Here is a 19,619-nt window from a genome sequence, read left to right on the forward strand (position 1 = left end):
ACGTCTCTGCTGCTAGTGCACGACATGGGGCTCGATAGATTCTGCCCAAGGAAGACGGGTCTAATAAGCAGTTTAGCCAATCACTGATTAAAGATATAAACGAGTGATATACAATTTATCCAATCAGCCCTAAAAAAGACTTCCTGAGGGGCTATTATCATTTGGCCCCAGGCCTCCATCTGGAACAAGGTCCCTGAAAGCTGCAGGTCTGCTGAGACCCTCAGCTCCTTTAAATCCAGATTGAAGACTTTTCTGTTTGCTGTTGCCTTTAATTGATAAAGATTCAATTGCTGCATCTCACTACTGCATTTTATTTCTTAGAGAGATGTCACTCTTACCTGTCTTAAAAACTTGAGAGCCCTGTATATATATATATATATATATATATATATATATATATATATATATATATATGTGAAAGTGAATTACAACAATACAATTAATAAAAACAGTAGTTATGGAAAGAAATTTAAGCCTAGCATTGATCGCAGTGGTTTACTGCACTAGATGGAGTTTATCACACACTTTGGGCTGCATTCACAAACAACCCGACTCAGAGAAGACCGGAGCCGGCGCGAAGGAGGCTGTTACCGACGGCCTGACGGCGACGCCAAGCGTCTGAAGACCGGGCTCCCGGTGCGGCCGGCTCTCACTGGCCGGCTCTCACTGGCCGGCTCTCACTGGCCGGCTCTCACTGGCCGGCTCTCACTGGCCTCACCCCGCCCCTCTTTTCTTTTTTCTCCGCAGAGTTTAAAAATTAAAATATGCGTAAGTGTGTGTGGGTGCACCCAATCAGTAGGACACACTAAGGATTTGTTTTGAAAAAGTCCGGTTTCTTAGTTTGACAAGTTTTGTTTTGTTTTGGTATTATATTATTATTGTATTATTGTTCCCCAAAAGGGTAGATATGATTTGAACAGTAAACGAATTGTTTTAACCGAAAGCCGTTGTCTGTGGTCAGTCTCTTTAACATTTAATATGGTCACTTATTTAATCATTTAATTATTTCAATCAGGACAGGTAACCCTTCGGGTAGCTACCTGATAAATAAAAGAACCCAACCACCCCATCATTAGACCTACGGTAATAGAGAGTGGTGGGGTGCTACATAAAATGGAGGCATCGCTGGGAGCATATAGTTGTTAGTTTCTGACCACAGACAAACCACGGTGGGGAGGTAAGATAAGCAGAACATTTAATATAGAATAAGATAAAAGCTGCTATATTCATTCCTTAGTTCAGTGGAAGGAAAAGAACACACTTTATTTCTTTAATTCGGTTATTTAGGCTCATATAAATAAGAAAAGGAGATATAATCTCAGGCAAACAGTATTGTGCAGTTGGTTATCAGACAAAGGGCATTGTGGCACAACTACAGCACTGGTGCAAAGGTGAAGACATTGACCCTTTGCATGCCATACTGGTCAAAGATGTGGAGGGGAACACAGAGATTGCTGTCATTGAAGAAACCCTGCAAACCATAAAAGCTCTGGGATGTGTAAAGGTCAGAGGAAGGATGTTTGACCCTCAGAGTCGAGGCCTGACTGTACTATGTGAATGCAGAGAGCAAGTCAACCCCCAAGCCATTCCTCTAGACGTGTTACCAGCAGGCAGCGTTTCACCGTGGAGGATTTTTGGACACAGGAACCAGTGGACAGTCCTGTTTTCCCCCTCCGAGAATCCATGCCGGAAGCTATGATCAGAGCCGTGGGAGAGATAATGCAGAGAACACCTCGACCTACTAGTGACAGTCACTCGTACCGGAGGTTGCGGATTTTATCTGGAGTCACCCCCACACCTCCTGGAGAAGAGCAGCTGGATAACTGGATAGAACAAGCTCGTCTGATGATAGACGAGTGTGATCGATCGATCGATAAACCTCAGGCTTAGGGAGCAACGGGAGCGACCACCTTCATTTTTACAGTTGTTAACTAAGATCCGCACTGAAGAGGAATATGAAGCCTCTCGCCGCAAGTTGACGCCCACCAAATCAGTGCATGTGAAGACGGCTAGGATACACGCAGGGACGGAAATAAGAGATCTTGGAGCTGAAATACAAGAACTGAAATCACTGGTCAACGACCTTGCCGCCTGGTCCACAGCCCAGTCTCCTTCACGGCCTGCACTACAACCTGCCGCCACTACTGAGACGGACTCTTCTGGGGAAGATAAATACCTCCAAGCATTGAAGAACGATGTTCGGAAATGGAGGAAACGGGTCTTAGTTATGTCCCTCCGACCTACCCCGGTACCCAAACAGGCACAGCCCAGTCAAGCTCCTACGACTAACCAACGATGGGAGAGAGCACAGTCCAGTCCAGATTCTCCGCCCCACCACCGGTGGGAGAGAGCCTCACCTCAAAGGGACGCAAGTGACTTCTTCTGCTAACGTTGTGGTGAGGAGGGGCATTTTGCTACGAAAATGTCGGGCGCCGGAAAACTACCCAAAAGTGATACAGAAATGAATCCGTGCTCAACGACAACTGAGAATAAGCAGTAGGGAAGGGAATGCTGCTATCACTAGAACCAACCCTCAGAACGCTCATGTGAGGAGAAGTGCTGTAAAAGTACAGACCAGCCATCTACCCAAGGGACTCGTAGGCCCACCCTCCACTGCCTGGGTGAAAGTGGATGAAAACCCTTGTACTGCTCTGCTGGATAGCGGATCCCAAGTGACAATAATCTTTGACAGCTGGTATGCCAAGCACTTATCCCATGTGCCATTGCAGCCAGTCAGTGGGTTAGACATTTGGGGCCTCAGTGAATCAGAGAGCAGCTATCCCTATAGAGGATACATTCAAGTTGAATTGGAGCTTCCCGAAAAGGCACCTTGCAACACCACCTCCATCCCTGTACTTGCCTTGGTGTGCCCCGATCCCCGTTGTTCTGACAACATTCCTATTCTTGTTGGCACCAACGTCCGCAAGGTCAGACCCATCACATCAAGCAAGGTAGTTGCAGGTAATCTCAGCTCCATGAGAGTGGGTGTACCCGATCTTCAAGCCCACCCCTTTCCTGTCACCATGCCTCCGGAGGCCAAACCTGATGAGAGCCCAGTTGCTGAAGTGAAGTGGTCCGGCCCTGGGCCCCTTGTCGTTCTGGCTGGCAGTGAGTACATAGCTGTCTGTAAAGTTCTTGAAAAACACCGGTTGGCAGATAGTATTCTTATCACAGAACGGGCTTCCTCGCCTGCTCTGCCTCCAAGTGTGTTTGTGCAGCCCACTGTACTATTCTCAAAAATGATGGACAAGAACAACTTCCTTGTGTTGTTGCGGAATGAGTCTAGGAAGTCCACCTCCATCCCGTCAGATACCGTGATTGCCCACCTATATGTAGCGGATATGGTGACCGAGGTACCCGGTCCAATATCTGAGATAGCCCCGAATATTGATGTGTCATTGTTTGATTTCAGGGATTCCCCCATTACCACTGAGTATGAAGACCGATTAAGACAGAAACTCCAACGGACAGAGAAGTCCAACGTTTTCTCCACTGCTGAATGGGACGTTGGTTTAGCCAAGAAGGCAGAACACCATATACGGCTAACGGATGATACCCCCTTCAGGGAAAGATCTCGCCGCATATCGCTCACTGACCTAGACGACCTTCAACGCCACCTTCAAGGGCTTCGTGTGTGAGTGGAACATACACACACACACACACACACACACACACACACACACACACACAGTCATTCCATTTAAATTCTCTGCAATAAAAAATCATAATAACCGTCTCGCATTGCAACCAAAACAACTCCTCATTTCCTCCCATAGAGAAAATACAATCTTGCCATATGCTGGAAAATGCACATAGAAGCTAATACACCTGAACACAACTCACTCCAGTTCGCACTATTCCCCTCGTCATGGACTACATTTTAAATCTTTAGAAATTGCAGTTGCAACACCAGTTGCTAGTTTTTCAGAGAAGTGTCTCAAATATGCAGTATCAGACCCCCAAAACCTCCAACGTCTGGCTGGTTGGAGTCATACACTCTGTTGTCATGCTCCAGGCGAGCATATGTCAGATGCACCTGAAGTAACCAGCAGACATTTTGACTCCGCCAAGGTCTGCCTCATTGCCACGACTCCCGTAGTGACCTCGTGACTCGGTACCCAATGACAGCCAGCCAGCCTCACACCTCCTCCTGAGGCGAAGCAATCGATTAACCTTCAACAACCGTTAGCTACCTTTCAGTGTGGCCTGGGCTGCCTGCTCCAAACATCATCTTTTGATGTTTGGTCTCCTATTCACTGCTAGCTTATAACGACCGCTGTGTTGATACTTCATAGGAAACGCATGCTTAGTAATAGACGATGAAACAAAGCCATCTGACATGTAGACCCACTCTGAATGCAGTGGAGGGAACGGCGCATCGCAGCAAGGTTTCAACATTTTTTGAGGGTTTGCTGTAGTTTTAATTTTGTTCAAATAACCCCAAATTTAACCCTTTAATTCCCTTGAAATGTTCCACAATGTGCAATACTTACATGTGTTCCCCACCACCACTCTTTGCTGTGCCAAGTATATGTTTAAAGTCCTACTACAGTGTCTCATCCATGTTAATGGCAGGTGTATTTTACTGTTTGTCAATGTGTGTGTCACATCTGTAAACGAGGATGTTTGTGAAGAGAAACAAACCCAAGGGAGAATTTTCCCCTCACCTCTCTATCCCTTTTGTCCCTGCGGCCTTCCTAAATTTGAGTCTGCGTGAGAGATGGTTTCATGTCTCCTTAGTGTGTGTGTGTGTGTGTGTGTGTGTGTGTGTGTGTGTGTGTGTGTGTGTGTGTGTGTGTGTCATGTGTGTGGTATGTGTGCTAACCTTGTGCCCCTCCCTCCCCCCGGCCGCGCCCCTGTCCGGGAGGGGAGGGAGAGAGAGAGAGAGAGAGAAGTCACTCTTACCTGTCTTAAAAACTTGAGAGCCCTGTTGATATGATTAACAAATGTCAATATTGACAATTAACTATGATTAACTATGATTAAATTAACTATGAATTATTATTATGATAGTATGTGTATTTTGCTGGAGATGGCTTGGATTACTCTTTAGTGTATTGAACACCTTTGTTCTGTCTCTCTGTGCAAGGCGACACTTCAACAGGGGACAGGCTGTACGGCTTGTGACCTTTGACCCTGCCCACTGCCACGGAGGGGGGCGGAGCTTATCTGTCAGCTGTGGCTCAGTTGATCCCAACCGCCCTGTTCTGAACACTCAGCCCCTGAGGCTAGCAACCAGTCCGTCTAGATGTTTCTCTGCTAACCGGTGACACCAAATACTGAACTGAAACTTTTTGGCCCATAGCAGAGAACCAGACATCAGCACAGACCTCCTCGGACAGTCTGGCCTGCAGGGAGGCCACAGCAGTTCCCAGCCAACTTGTCTGTACTATATTGTACTCACCAAGTCCCTGTGTCTCACCACCCTTTTCCTCTATAGCAATGGAGAAACCTTGTCGGTGTATGTATTTGACATCTGTACAAATGCACCTCTTTGAAAAAGAAAATTAAACCTTGACATATCTGGAATAAATGCGCAAGTTGTGTCTTTATTTGAATACCAACGCTAACAAACACACCCGTAACACCACAATTTGATAATGATACCCACACACAACACAAGCACTGTATTTGAAACCTTATCTGTCACGCTATGATATTTTTACTCCATTGGGTTGGTGCTAAAAGTGCTCAAATTGAGCAGAAAATACCTCCCTCTAATGTCCAATAAGCTGCATGACAACTCCACTTCATGCAACGATTAAGACCCTGGTCAGTTCGCTCACAGGAATTCTTTGTTGCACAAACAGATCATTATCCTGCTCTGGTTGTCTTTAATTTACTGTCAACAAATAAAAGCAGAGTAAATAGAGACATTGTTATTCTAAAAAACAGAGTAGGAAAATGCTGAAGATCTTGCAGATATTTCCAGTAAGGAATATTAATTTGCAAAATAAAACTACATTTCGCTTAAATTATAATTTACATGAATAGAATCTCCTGGCCGGATTTATTTTCTCTGTGTTTTAAAACTCCAAAATGGCCCCCCAAAACGTAGAGATTCTTTAATTTCCTCGCTCCATTTTGCAGTACATTAAACAAATCCTATGAAGTATATGTTGAATCATTCTCCTCTAATTTGTCACTTGGCTCCTGAGATGATTTTGGTTTGAGAGCTAGACTCAATTTAATTCAATAATACCACAAATATAATAACCAAAAACAAATCCTGCTCCAAGCTATAGGTTGTAAATGTGACCAAAAATATCCCATTGTGTCTTTCAGGAACATAAACGTTAATGTTGGTATCTGACACCCAGTTTGATTGAAATTGGAATTTGAATCCAGCTAATTTGGTCAAAAAGTACATTCCCTAATTGATGATCCATTAAGTGTGAACTAATCACATAAAGTAGTGACTTAATAATTTGTTAATGTTGAGCAACAGGAATGCTGTGGGACAGTGGATGGATGAGGAGGGCATCCTGCTGTCTCTAAGGACACCCCAGCTGAGAGATTTTGAGACTCTGGGGAGGAAAGCAATGTACCAGGTCGTTGTGGGGGGGTGTCGAGGTGGACTGAGTTTTTTGGCAGGGGATCCTCCCCGGGGGGCTGTTGGCGGTCCCTGTACAAACCTCCTATAGACAAGCGGACAGGAGACCTCCAGTGGAGGGTTGTACATGGGCCCATAGCTACAAACAGGTATCTGGTGCACCTTGATCCTGGCTCAGGAGACGGCTGTCCTTTCTGCGCTAAAACAGAAACCATCCACCATCTGTTTGTTGAGTGCCCCAGACTTGTCAGACTCTTCAGCCGCCTGAAGGTGTGGTTTCAGGGCTTAGAAGAACACTTTTCTTTCCGTCTATTTATCTATGGTCCAAACTACTCTGCTAAAAAAAAACATATACACACACTAATGAACTTCCTTTCAGGACTGGCCAAACTAGCAATTTGGAAAACAAGGAAAAACCGTGTGAGGGGTGAAGGGTCAGAGGATGCAAGTTGCATGCTGACGGGGCTGCTGACTGCCCGGCTCAGGGCGGAGTTTGGGTTTTACAGACTGACAAAAAAGACAGAACTCTTTGTGAGCATATGGGCTCTGAAGGATGTTCTGTGTTCAGTTAGAGACGATGCTCTGATTCTGAACTTGTGATTTGTGTTTTTTTTGTTTTTTGATTATTTATTCTTTTAGTTTTGTTGTAAGGTTTTAAGAAGCAGTACAAATGTAAGCGGAATTGATTTAGTAATAAAGATACTAGACAATCTCTCTCTCTCTCTCTCTCTCTCTCAATTTCGTTTCCAATCTCCAATACCGACGTGTTCACATATCGCAGAGACGGGTTGTGTAAGGTTTACAACTCATAGCTGTACAACAGATCACTGACAAATGAACTAAACATAACTCTATGAATCAAATAAATATGTACAGTAAATTTGACAAATATGATCAAAACAATTAATATCTCTCTTTCTGTATTGTTTAATGGCACGCACGGAGGCACACAGTTACGTACGCACGCACACACGCACGCAAGCACGTCAGTAAATGCCATGGAAACCGGACCGAGGCTATTTAAGGGCCGCGGCGGTTCTGATTCTTCCCTTTGCACTTTGGACTTGGACATGGACTGAAAACCTCCTGTGAACCCAAACCGTGTGAAGTTAACTCTTTGAGTTTTGAACTGCTTGAGATAATTTGCTGGAAAGAAACTTGTTGGCGAACAGAACTACTACACCTGAGCGACAGAGACCCTGAAAGAGGACCAGAGACCCTGAAAGAGGACCACAGACCCTGAAAGAGGCCTTCAGTGGCCTGCTGAAGGGACTGGGCTGTGAGTTGGACCAGAGCTGTGGAGGTAAGACAACTTTTATGTTTAGTTTAGCTTTTTTTTATTATTATCATCGAAAACATTTAAATAAAAAAATCTTTTAAAAAGTGTTCTCAGTTTAGAAATCAGTGAAACTTTTTGACTTTCAATGTTAAAAGGTCTCAGAATGTTGTCAGGCCTGTAAAATGATATTTGAGCGACAGAATGGCTTAAAAATTGCGGGAGATGTGTAGAGTGTTAACGATTGGTATATAGGTTCGAAACTCTTGTTATTTTGGGTTTAAGGCATCAAAACGTTGAAATTTAACATTGAAATGTCAAAAACAAAATGGCGCCTGAGCCATTTTTATCGAATTCTGTAGATTGTGCACCATGGAAACCATATGGAACGCAGGGGCGTTCGATCCTGAGTTGGTTTGTTTTGACTGTTGAAACGTGACTTATTGCACACACATCTGCTCCTTTTACTTTAACATATTAAATACATGATTTATTTAACACGTTTTTGCACTTTGCTCGTTGTTGCGATACTTTGTTTGAGGGGACAAGAGCGATCTGTTAAGTCATTATGGGACTGCATGTGCGCGTGCGTCCTCCAGCATCTCCTCCACGCACTGTGATTTGCACCTTATGAACAGGGAGAATTATGAGTTATAAACGAAAGAGATTACCTGGTCATGTTGGATTAATATCGCCATGTTTTACTTTGCGTCATGACGCACGTCCTCAGTGAATATTAAATACGTTCGCGCCGTTTATTGCAAACCATTGATCGTTTTGTTCACACAAACACTGAAGTCCTTACAATTGTTTGGTGCTGAATAAATGTCTTTGCCGAGAGCTCACGAGAACTCAACATGTCGGTTAATTAAAGCTGCGCGTGAAAGGCACCTGCATGGTCTGTGCCTTTTAAATGAAGCACTCTTCATGTCACTCTTCAGGCAGAACTTATGTATGTTTGATATTACTGTTTATAAATGTTTACAGGCACAGCCTTTGATTATTGCTCAATGTAATCCAGAAATATTTTATGTTATGAGAAATCCTTACGTTTGAACCTTTCCCTTTCAGCTGGTGTGAACTACGTCATGGAGCGTCCTGCTAGAGGCCCCGTCAGGCTCGCCTTAGACGACGAAGGTAAGGAAGGTGAGTTGGAGCTTGCATTTGTGAATGGTCATTTTGTGTATGGTGTTTGGGAACAGGGGGTGTTCATTCACCAGCTCCTCCATGGCGAACGCCTAGAGGACGACGAGGGAGAGGACGACGAGGGAGAGGACGACGAGGGAGAGGACGACGAGGGAGAGGACGACGAGAGAGAGGACGACGAGGGAGAGGACGACGAGAGAGAGGACGACGAGGGAGAGGACGACGAGAGAGAGGATGACGAGGGAGAGGACGACGAGGGAGAGGACGAGGGAGAGGACGACGAGGGAGAGGACGACGAGGGAGAGGACGACGAGGGAGAGGACGAGGGAGAGGACGACGAGGGAGAGGACGACGAGAAAGGGGACGACGAGAAAGGGGACGACGAGAAAGGGGACGACGAGGGAGAGGACGACGAGGGAGAGGACGACGAGGGAGAGGACGACGAGGGAGAGGACGACGAGGGAGAGGACGACGAGAGAGAGGACGACGAGGGAGAGGACAACGAGGAAGACTGGGATCCCGAAGATGGAAGAAGAGGAAGAAGAGGACGAAGAAGAGGTGGTAGAAGAGGAGGATGAAGAAGATGAAGATGACCCTGTGGCGCCCCCAGCCCCAGATGAGTTTGCGCCCTCCACATCAGGACTCGCACCTTCCGCCAAGAGGACCAGAGAAGAGGACGGGGAGTCTGCGCCCTCCACGTCAGGACTCGGATCCTTCAAAAGATACTGGCAGAGGGATGAGGACAGCGACTCGGATTGAGACCGACAGCCTGTTTGCTGCAGCATTGTAAAACCTTTATGTCTGGCAGGACTGATAAAGCACCAGACAGCCTTCCCTCGCGTCTGGCGGGGTTGGCAATAGGTAGCATCCTGCAGCAGAGGTTTTGGTGAGGATCGTCCTGAAGAAGCTTCGCTGAGGAGGAAGAAAAAGATGAAGATGACCCTCTCACCCAGCGGTTCCCAACTCTGAGTTTCTGGCAGGACCTGCAGCATCTAAGTCCCTTTCCCCCTGGCTATCTTTTCACCCTCCCTTTTGGCGTGGCGCCCCCAGCCCCACAGAGGTCAGAAGAGTCTGCACCCTCCAAGTCAGGCCTCAGATCCTCCACAAACAGAAGACACTGGCAGAGGGATGAGGACAGCGACTCGGATTGAGACCGACCGCCTGTTTGCTGCAGGATTGTAAAACCTTTATGTCTGGCAGGACTGATAAAGCACCAGACAGCCTTCCCCCGCGTCTGGCGGGGTTGGCAATGGGTAGCATCCTGCAGCAGAGGTTTTGGTAAGGATCGTCCTGAAGAAGCTCCGCCCCCAGTTGTGTACTTTGAGTTTTGTGTAGGGTGCTGTGGGAGTATGGGGAGCTGGACCCGTTGCAACGGCTATCCGGTCTCTGTACGACTGCAGTGGGAGCTCTGTTCTTATTCTCTGCATTAAGTCTGTGAAACTGTGAATGGTTGAAAGTGTCTGGCTGAACCAGACAGATGTGTTGTAAACAATTACTCACGTTAAGAAAAGTTTCCAAGTCTCGTTTACTCAGGTATCGATGGCCGTGATACAGGAAGCAACATCCAGGGTCTCCTTGAAGACGCAGCAGATGAGAAGGATAAGACTACAGGACCAGATGGAGAGCGGCGGTCGCCTTTCTTTCAGTGTGCTGAGTAAGTAATCCCTCTCCAGGACTAGAGAAGTATCAGTAATACGATTCCATCATTGGAGGCCAGATTCAACACAACAATGTAAAGGTTGTGTAGTTGAGTTCCAAGGTATTCATCTCTTGTGTGTGTGTCTCACAGGGCAGGACTCCTCAGGTCTCACTCTTGGGGAAGCTGAGGGTGGACGTCAACCAACCCGTCATCCCAGGACGACCCAGACCCACAACAGACCTGAACCCCTCTCAGCACCCCAGGGAGTCAGAGACCCAGTGAGTACGGTCCTCCGGTTCAGGCTGAACAAGAAATGATCATTCTAAAAGCTTTAAAGTATTTAATTTGTCACATAGAATACAGTATGTTCATGTAAACTGTATGCACAGTATTTATAGTAGTATTAGCACGATTACATACATGTTCTTCTAGATGTGTCTTTATATTAGAAACAATATCATAATATTTCTGATATAATTAAATGTATGACACTTTATATACAATAAATATTGTGCAAATTATAATTGCATTTCTTTTTGATTTTCATTTGACTCAAAGGCATTACTGTTATTACTGTATTGATCTTTGTAATATTACATGTTGATACAAATAAAATGGAGGAACGGCCAGCAACGTGTAGTATAATTCTTCTTCTCATAAACAATTGTTATCTTTACTGACTGTGTACCAGAACAGAAGGTAAGGATACATACATGTAGGTGCATTGGAACAAGATATGACATTAATATATGAGGGGGAAACAATGTGGGAACTTAATTAATAATAGCATTATCATCATGTTCATAACACTGCTGTAGCTTATTTCAAAATGATCACAGAACGTACCAACACTGGAGAGACATAACAAAATAAAGAAATACATAGAAAATAACTACAAGATACATTTGTGTTTTTACTCTGCAACAAACAGGTCCGGCTCAAAGAGTATTGTCAGCTATATATACTGTCGGCCTAAATAGATCAATGAAACATTTAAGAGTTATTGCACGATATAAAAATGAAATTATGAGATGAAAGTTCCGAATACTGAATACTCGGTCAATATGTCCAATATGGAGGGGGTGCGCGCCGAACAACTTCCCGTCATCCCCATATTTATGTATACGATATCAGACAGCAGGCCTAGGTAGGAAATGCACGGCTCGCCACTGGAGGTCAGGGGTCAACCGCAAAACATCTGGTGTACAGTCTGATGCAACAACTAAGAGAAACTAACTCCTTTTTCACAGTTAAACGTCCAGTGTCACACAGATCAGACGGAGAAATCTGAGCAGACACATGCAGGGCAGGTTGTACATGGGCACAATAATCAACCAATTGCAAGTGACAGTAAATGGACCTGTACACATTCATTATGGATGTCAGACTGTTTTACATACATGGATTTTCAATGCGTTTTATTAAACTGATGAAAATCACATGCGGAGGAAGTCAAGAAACAAGGTTGCACAAGTCATATTAATGTAAACAAACAGCAGCCGGGCATTATCCACTCAATATTACAATACATTAATTAATTAACATTTTTACAAAATTGAAGTGATTTTAAAGCTCAATATTAGCTGTGTATAGATGAGTCCACCGTTCACTATCCATCTACTATCACTGTGGTACTGAATTATAATTACAAATCAGGTCACCAGAGTTAAAGTGTTTTAAGTGTTTCTGTCAGTGTTTATGGTTTATTGTCCTTGCTTTTCTTTTTTTTGAACACTTATTTATGGAAATGTTCAGATTAAATTACATCAAATAAGAGACAAAGAGACAATGACCCATTCCAATATAGTAGTGTTATTAAGGGCTTGTGTGATTATATGTACAGTACATCAACGGACCGAGTTGGCACAGTATCTGCGCGTGGATTGTGGTGGGTCAGTCTGGAACAAAAAGTCCAGGGGCAAATTTTTGTCCCAGTCCAGGCCTGTCCAGGTCACAGTTAAAACCCTGATCCAGGCCACATTGAAACCCTGATCCAGGCCACATTGAAACCCTGATCCAGTCAAAAGGGGTACACATTTTGTCTGCATTTATTTGATTATCCTTTTAAATTACTCCATGGCTTTGTTTTACTTGAAATAAACACACAACTACAGTGGAGTATGCAAGGTAGTGGCTTTAAATCAGCTTTTCTTAATACAATTGGAGAAGCAACCCCATAAACAGAAATTAGATGAACTTTCCTCAGTATCTGAGCAGGTAGAAGTGCTGTGCCGCCTTCTGGTCGCGTTCGGAAAGTCGGGTATATAATAATATCGTTTGAATAAAATGTATTTTGATTGTGCAGTTATTATTTTTATTTTGTTTTGCTCTGGTATAATTCATTTATAAAACAGACGCTTTACTGATTGTCTCTACACATTTACAGATGCGGCAGAACTTTAAAGTATTTGTGCTCCGGTTAATATTTTGCACTTTAAGTAATCGCCCACAAATGCACGAGACTCAGCAAAATGGCACAACACAATAATAAGAAATACACAATGGGAAGAGTTTGGAGGTTGATCATTGGTCGGTCGAAAAGTTTCCAAATTCTTTCCGAGTGGAACCAGGTGTCAGTAGCGATATTTCCCACGTACTTTAACGCAGCAGCAGAGCCTTCTTCTCTCCCTGATTGATCGCTCTGCTTGTTCTTTTTTCACTTCACTTTGTGTTATTTTAGCAACACCATGTCTTCCGAAGAACTGTATGTGCTGTATCACGGGCTTATGCTTCCGAAACATGCTCACTCCGCGGAGAGCTTGAAGTTTGCGCAGGAGTTCACGTTTAAAGACGACGACGTCACGGTTGCCGTGTACCCAAAGTCAGGTCAGTGTTTCTGTGCATCATGACATAACCTCAACGCAGAGTGCAAAGTGAAGCAAATAGTCTTTAAGAGTAACTATGTGTGTGAGTGTGCGCGCGCTTGCTTCTTACACTTAGCAGACGTGGAGTGTTTTCTACCTGTACTTCTCCTGGAAAATGTCATTGCACAGTGTGGAATGTTACAGAAGTGCTTTTTTAAATTGTGTATATATTCTCCCTTCAATAAGCCATAACGGCACATTCTGCCTAATTGTTTCGATGTACCTGAACATTGAACATTTTAGTGCTCGCTTTCTTGGATGTTGCCCTTTTGTCAAACTGCGATGTCTGAGTGTTTGTTAAAGTAAAGACAGCTTCTCCCCCGATACCGCCTCCTCCATCTGTCAGAGTGTTTTGCACCCTCTCACCCCTCCTTCCTCCCATATGCCCACCCCGTAGTAATCACTACATCCCTCCTCCCCTCAATCCTCAACTCCTCATATAGTTTCCCACTTTCACTCTCCGGGTCCTTCCAGTTCAGATGGGGCTCCTGGCAGCACTGGTCGCTCTGCTCTGCGTCTGCGCTCCTCCAGGTACGACTTCAAGTTGATGTTTCATGCTTGTGCCTTGTTGAGAGTGCGCAAGTCTTTTCAGACAACCGCTGGCATTCACTGTGAAACTGTCCTGCAGCGAGTGGAGCTGAGGGATGCAGCGGTTTCAGACACCTGGAGAACGGGCAGACGTTTTTCCGGTACGGTGGACTGCTGGTGGTCTTCCGCTGTCGTCACGGCTACAAGCTCCATGGATACAAGACCAACAGCTGTGTGTCTGGACACTGGTCCCGGGACACCCCAGTCTGTGTCGGTGAGGAGCTTCATTCATGAGCATGTACTTTTTTTACTATGTGGCTCTACTTTTTGTCTCGAGCTTCCTTTTTTGCTTCTATTGCAGCGCGGTAGAGAGTAGAGAGTTTAGAGGAGACAAAAGGGCCTGTTCAGGATCAGACTTTTAATCACTTTCAATGACCTTCTCCTGCTCTGTCAGGCTCCGGCTGCTCCGACCCGGGGCCGCTCAGCCACGGGACGAGCGGCATGAATGAAGACGGCTCCTGGGCAGTGTTCAGCTGCCATAGTGGCTTTCAACTGTATGGGCCGTCACTGTTGTACTGTAAGGGCCCCACCTGGAATAGCACGAAGCCAATATGCAAAGGTGAGACACACAACACATCTGCTAGTAAAGCAACATTGATATTTTTTTCCGAAAATGCGCTTATTTGCTTTCTTGCCGAGAGTTAGATGAGCAGATTGGTTCCACTCTCCATGTGTGTATTTATGTCAAGCTATTGTGTGTCTTTCTATCACATTGCGTTAATACGTCCAAACAGCAGTAGAATGTTTCTTGCAGCACTGTACCTGTGAGTAACGGTGACTATGAATAGTCATGTTTGAAAGTTGCTGCACAAATAGACTTCCCTGAACCTTTTTCTCCTTTCTCCTTGTCAGAGTCCGACATGATGAGCTCAGTTTCAGGTGTCAATGGGCAAACGCCAAACGTACGCCAGAACCTCCAGGCTGCCGTAGTTCTGAAGGCCCAGCATCAATCCCACTACGACGCCCTCGCTGATGCAGCTTCCAAAGGAGCAAACCTCAAGCTTGTCTTCTTGTCTCACACGCCATCCCAAACGTCCCACATGGAGAGGATTAAAGCGGCCAACCTAAAAGTCCACCTGCAGCAGCATCTTCAGTCTCCCGATTTTAAAGTCAAAGATGGAGTCCAGACAACTCATCGTGAGGCTCAACAAGGACAGGTAACAGGAAGTGGGAGGCATGTCTCGCAGGCAGAGGCTCCACAGGAGGAAGTGGAAAAAGTGGACGGAGTCGGCTCTAAATCCCATCTGTCTGCTACTGTCTCGTCTACCTTATCGTTATTGTCCGGAGCAGAGCAATCAACATCTTCACCGCCGTCATTTTCAACGGCCCAAACACCAGCGTTCACCGCTGTCACCGACACTGTCGACCCATCCCAGGCGGATGTGACTCCCTCTGAAGCAGCAGATGAAGACCAACGGGCTGAAACTGGCTCCAAGTATCCTCCTCGGCCTGCGTCTGTAGAGGAAGCATACACTTTATCTACTTCTGTTTATTCTTCCTCCACTCCGTCACCTGCTTTCTTCTCATCATCCCCCATTCCCTCCTTGTCGACCTCAACTTCCTCGAGTCCCAGCTCCACGCAGGCCAATAGGAAAACGCATCCGCCAAAAGGTCCCTCAAACACTTCCACCACCACTGGGCCGAGATCTGCCCAGACCAAATACCACGGCGCCACCTCCAACCCGCCTCTGAGACTCAGTAGGCGACCCGTGTGCATGTACCCACCTGTGCCCGCTCACGGGACCGTCTACTTCCGTAATGTAGAGAATCCGGGCCCCGGTAAGTACAGGCACTACATACAGTATGCCTGCTACCCCGGTTATACGCTGGCTCGTGGAGACATACACAGCTACTGCCAGCAGGGGGACACCTGGAGCGGAATCACACCGGTGTGTCTGGGTAGGTTGTTTGGTTGTTAGTTGTTGATTTAAGGGAATTTGTTTTCATTTAGATTTTTGTGGGTGTTATTGCTGGTCCCCGGAGCTGCCAACTCACCTTGAATTTTCACCTTAAAAGGAAAATCTAAAAACCCCATAAAATAATTAGCGGCCTGTCAGTGGTTTCTGTGTAAAAATGGTCTCACAAAAACTGGACTGAACTAAGTGAGAAACTTTGCATTCTTGGAAATGAGTTTATCACAGTAATCATATAGCAAAGAAAAAAAAAGTTTAAGTTATAAGTATAAAATGTACTATGTCAGCACTCCAAGGATATATGTATTATGTAATCATTTGTTACAGTCCATATGCAGTTTGCATGTAAAAACATAGTTATTGATTATTATAACACAGTATATGCAGTGTGTTTCTGGGGTTTTGTTTGTGAATGGCAACTCATTCTGACTTACATTGGCTAGTCACACTCCTGGTGATTATTCATGCTACCTGTTTACCTTTGACTCTGAATAGACAGGTTCATATTTTTTTCCCTTTTCTGAAAATGTATGGCTGCAATTAACCTATATATCATCAGTCATATCTCAATAAATCAGTTGGGTTTTTTTTCCGTATAAAACTGTGACAACTGTGAAAATTGCCTCTAACAATTTGAAAAAGTCGGAGGAGGCGTCTTCAAGAAGATATTCAGTTTAGTGTTACATAAGACAAAGACAAGGCAGACAATCCTTACATTTTGAAAAGCTGGAACTGGATAATATTTGGCATTTATGCTTCAATAATTAAGTCATTGTTTCTGTAGATCAATTAAACGATTAAACTTTTCAGTTCTTGACTCGCATCCAGTTTCAGTCTGTTTCAACCGAGCTGCCTAATGTCGGTTACATGTTTTAAAGACTTCTTCTGCTATGAAGATCATCTCCGTCTGAAAGATGATTTTGAACATTACAAGTGAGTTACAGCTTCTGCTGTTACAGATTCAAACGGGGCCGTCTCCGGTCCCTCTCCTCTCCCGGATGGTCCACCTGTGTTCTCATAGAAATGCTCAAATTATTTTCTGTCGTCACCGTCCTCCCTGGATTGATGCATCCTCCCTGTTTGTCTCCAGAGTTGACGCCTTGTTCAGTTGAGCCCGGAGGCTGCTCCCAGCTGTGCTCTCACCCCGAACATTACAACTGGAGCACCAACCAGACCCAGAACTCAACTCGGTGCCACTGCAGAACTGGATTCACTCTGCTGGATGACGGGCGAACTTGTCGAGGTGAACATATTAATGTCTTTTTCTTTTCTCGTAACATTCCTCCTGAATCCTCTGTGCACGCCCCGGGGCTCTTCCTAATGACAACACTCTGAGGCGTGTTTCAGCACAACGGAGAGGCTCCTCATGTTTTATGTGTTTGATGTTTCATGGCGCACAGACAAGTATACGAGTGAGCTGTGAAATTTATGGCAGCGCGGTCAACTTGTAGCACTTAGAGGGCTGACATTTACTTTATATATTGGCTCAGAGTTACGCGTGGCTGCGCACACACAACCTGTCATTTGTGAGGGCCACCAGCTGAAGGTATTGATATTATTTCTTCAACTGTGTTATTATCAGTGGGCATTATAAGACAGATAGACCTGCCCAGATGTCTTAGGTTGACTAATTATAGTTTAGTCTCAGTCTGAAAATTCCAGTGCAATGAAATAAGGCGTGTGATCATTCCTGTGTGACAGTTCAAGAGAAATGAGCCTCATTTTCAGTCCTCATTTCAAACGATGACCTTTTGTCCACATGGTCTTCTATATATTATATAGAGATGCTAAGCTATTAAAAGAAACACAGTGGAGGAGAGTAAGTAAGAACATGTACTCAAATACTGTACATGAGTATTTCACTTGGGAGAAAGTAAAGGGAAGCGGTGCTTTCCTAGATGGCAGGAAAAGGTTCTACAGAACAGGAAGTCAGAAAACACCTGAGCTATGGTTTGCTCATCCTAAGTCAAAACGGCAAACATGGCAACACATCAATGAGGTTTCAGAGGTGGGGGAGATGACCAGCTTTCATCTGCTTCTCTGTTCTTTCATCCGTGTGTGCACATTTGTTTGTGTGTTCTTGGCATTCACATCTATGAAAAAAGTATACTCTCTATCTCTCTCCATCTTCCCAGATGTGGATGAGTGCCTGCTGCCTGCAGCTGTAACAGGCTGTGTGTTTGGCTGTGTTAACGCTCCCGGGAGCTTCCGCTGCCAGTGTCCTGCTGGCTACAGCCTTCAGACTGCGGACAGCCACTGCCGAGGTCAGGGGACACTCGCTACACATTACTGTGGGAACCATGCCTTGCTCTCCCTGCTAGTAGCTCCGTGGATGGAAACGCCTAACCCAATTCCCATCACTCTCAGTTCGTAAATAATGTGACCATATTAGTGTTTAAGGCTTTACTAAACTAAAAGTGTGCTAGGATTAGCATGTAACATACCCGTTTTACATACGCATGTTAGTATTGTAACACTACTAAAAGCACTGCGGTCCAACCTCAGCCGGCAGCCGGCTGACATGGGAGGGTCGTCAGCTTGATTAAGCTCAGCTGGGCCTCTCCATGTGCTCCCAGTCTCTCCCTTACTAGAGCCAACGTCCACCATCCATCACCTTCTTTTAGTTTTGCATCCTCAACACCTCCACCGGATCTACACACTGGTTTGAGTTAACCGTAGTTAAATAAATTATGTTTGGACTCCCTTTTTGTCACACACCCTGAGTCAGTTTGAGACCTCACAGAGCCCTTGGACTCGAAGTCTTGTTTTATATTCTCCATGGCACATAACTAAAATTTTAAACTCCAGTTACCGAGCTAACACATGTGATTCGTTGTATCCCAAGTTGGCTGTTTCCCCCAAAAAAGCTTGATGTTGATCACAATATGAAGTGAAGCATTCACAATCCCATTTTGAAAGCAAATTCTTTGCACAAGCAGCAAAACTGGAAGTGGGATTCCAACATGAACCCATTCGTGTTACAGCGGCTGCAGAACAGGTGCACCCAAGTGCAGTAAAAGACAAGGAGGCAGGAATTATGGGGGAGAGAGAGACAGACCCAGAGAGAGACAGACAGACAGACAGAGACACAAGGACTGGATTCAGGTTAGGGAAACCCTTACGAGTGCAACTTTGACCCCTTGGTTTTACAGTTTTTACAATCAAATGTAATGGAAAAGGTTGGTTGCCACCTTCTCAAAGCCTTTTTCTCATCCAGATATAGACGAGTGTGCTGTTAACCAGGGGCTCGGGGCATGTGCGGAGCACTGCCATAACGCACCAGGATCCTACCGGTGCTCCTGCTCGTATGGTTACACATTAGCCGGAAACGGGCACAGCTGCATCGCCGAGTGTCCACCTGGGTACAGGAAGCAACCCACAGCACCGGAGAATGCAACTGCACAAGCTCTCAGGGAGGAGTGTGTAGGTGGGACATAACGGCATAAAAGCTAAGTATGTCCCCATATTTCTCCAAAGAAATACCTCAATATAGTTTGTGTGCACACAGATGTAAATGAGTGCCAGGAGGAAGCGTGCGAGTGGCAGTGCGTCAACCTCCCCGGCTCTCACCGCTGCATCTGCCCCAGAGGGTACGCGCTGCACAGAGATGGCCGGCGCTGCAAAGGTCAGTGAGGTCACG

This window comes from Taurulus bubalis, assembly GCF_910589615.1.
Source record: "Taurulus bubalis genome assembly, chromosome: 4".
NCBI lineage: Eukaryota > Metazoa > Chordata > Actinopteri > Perciformes > Cottidae > Taurulus > Taurulus bubalis.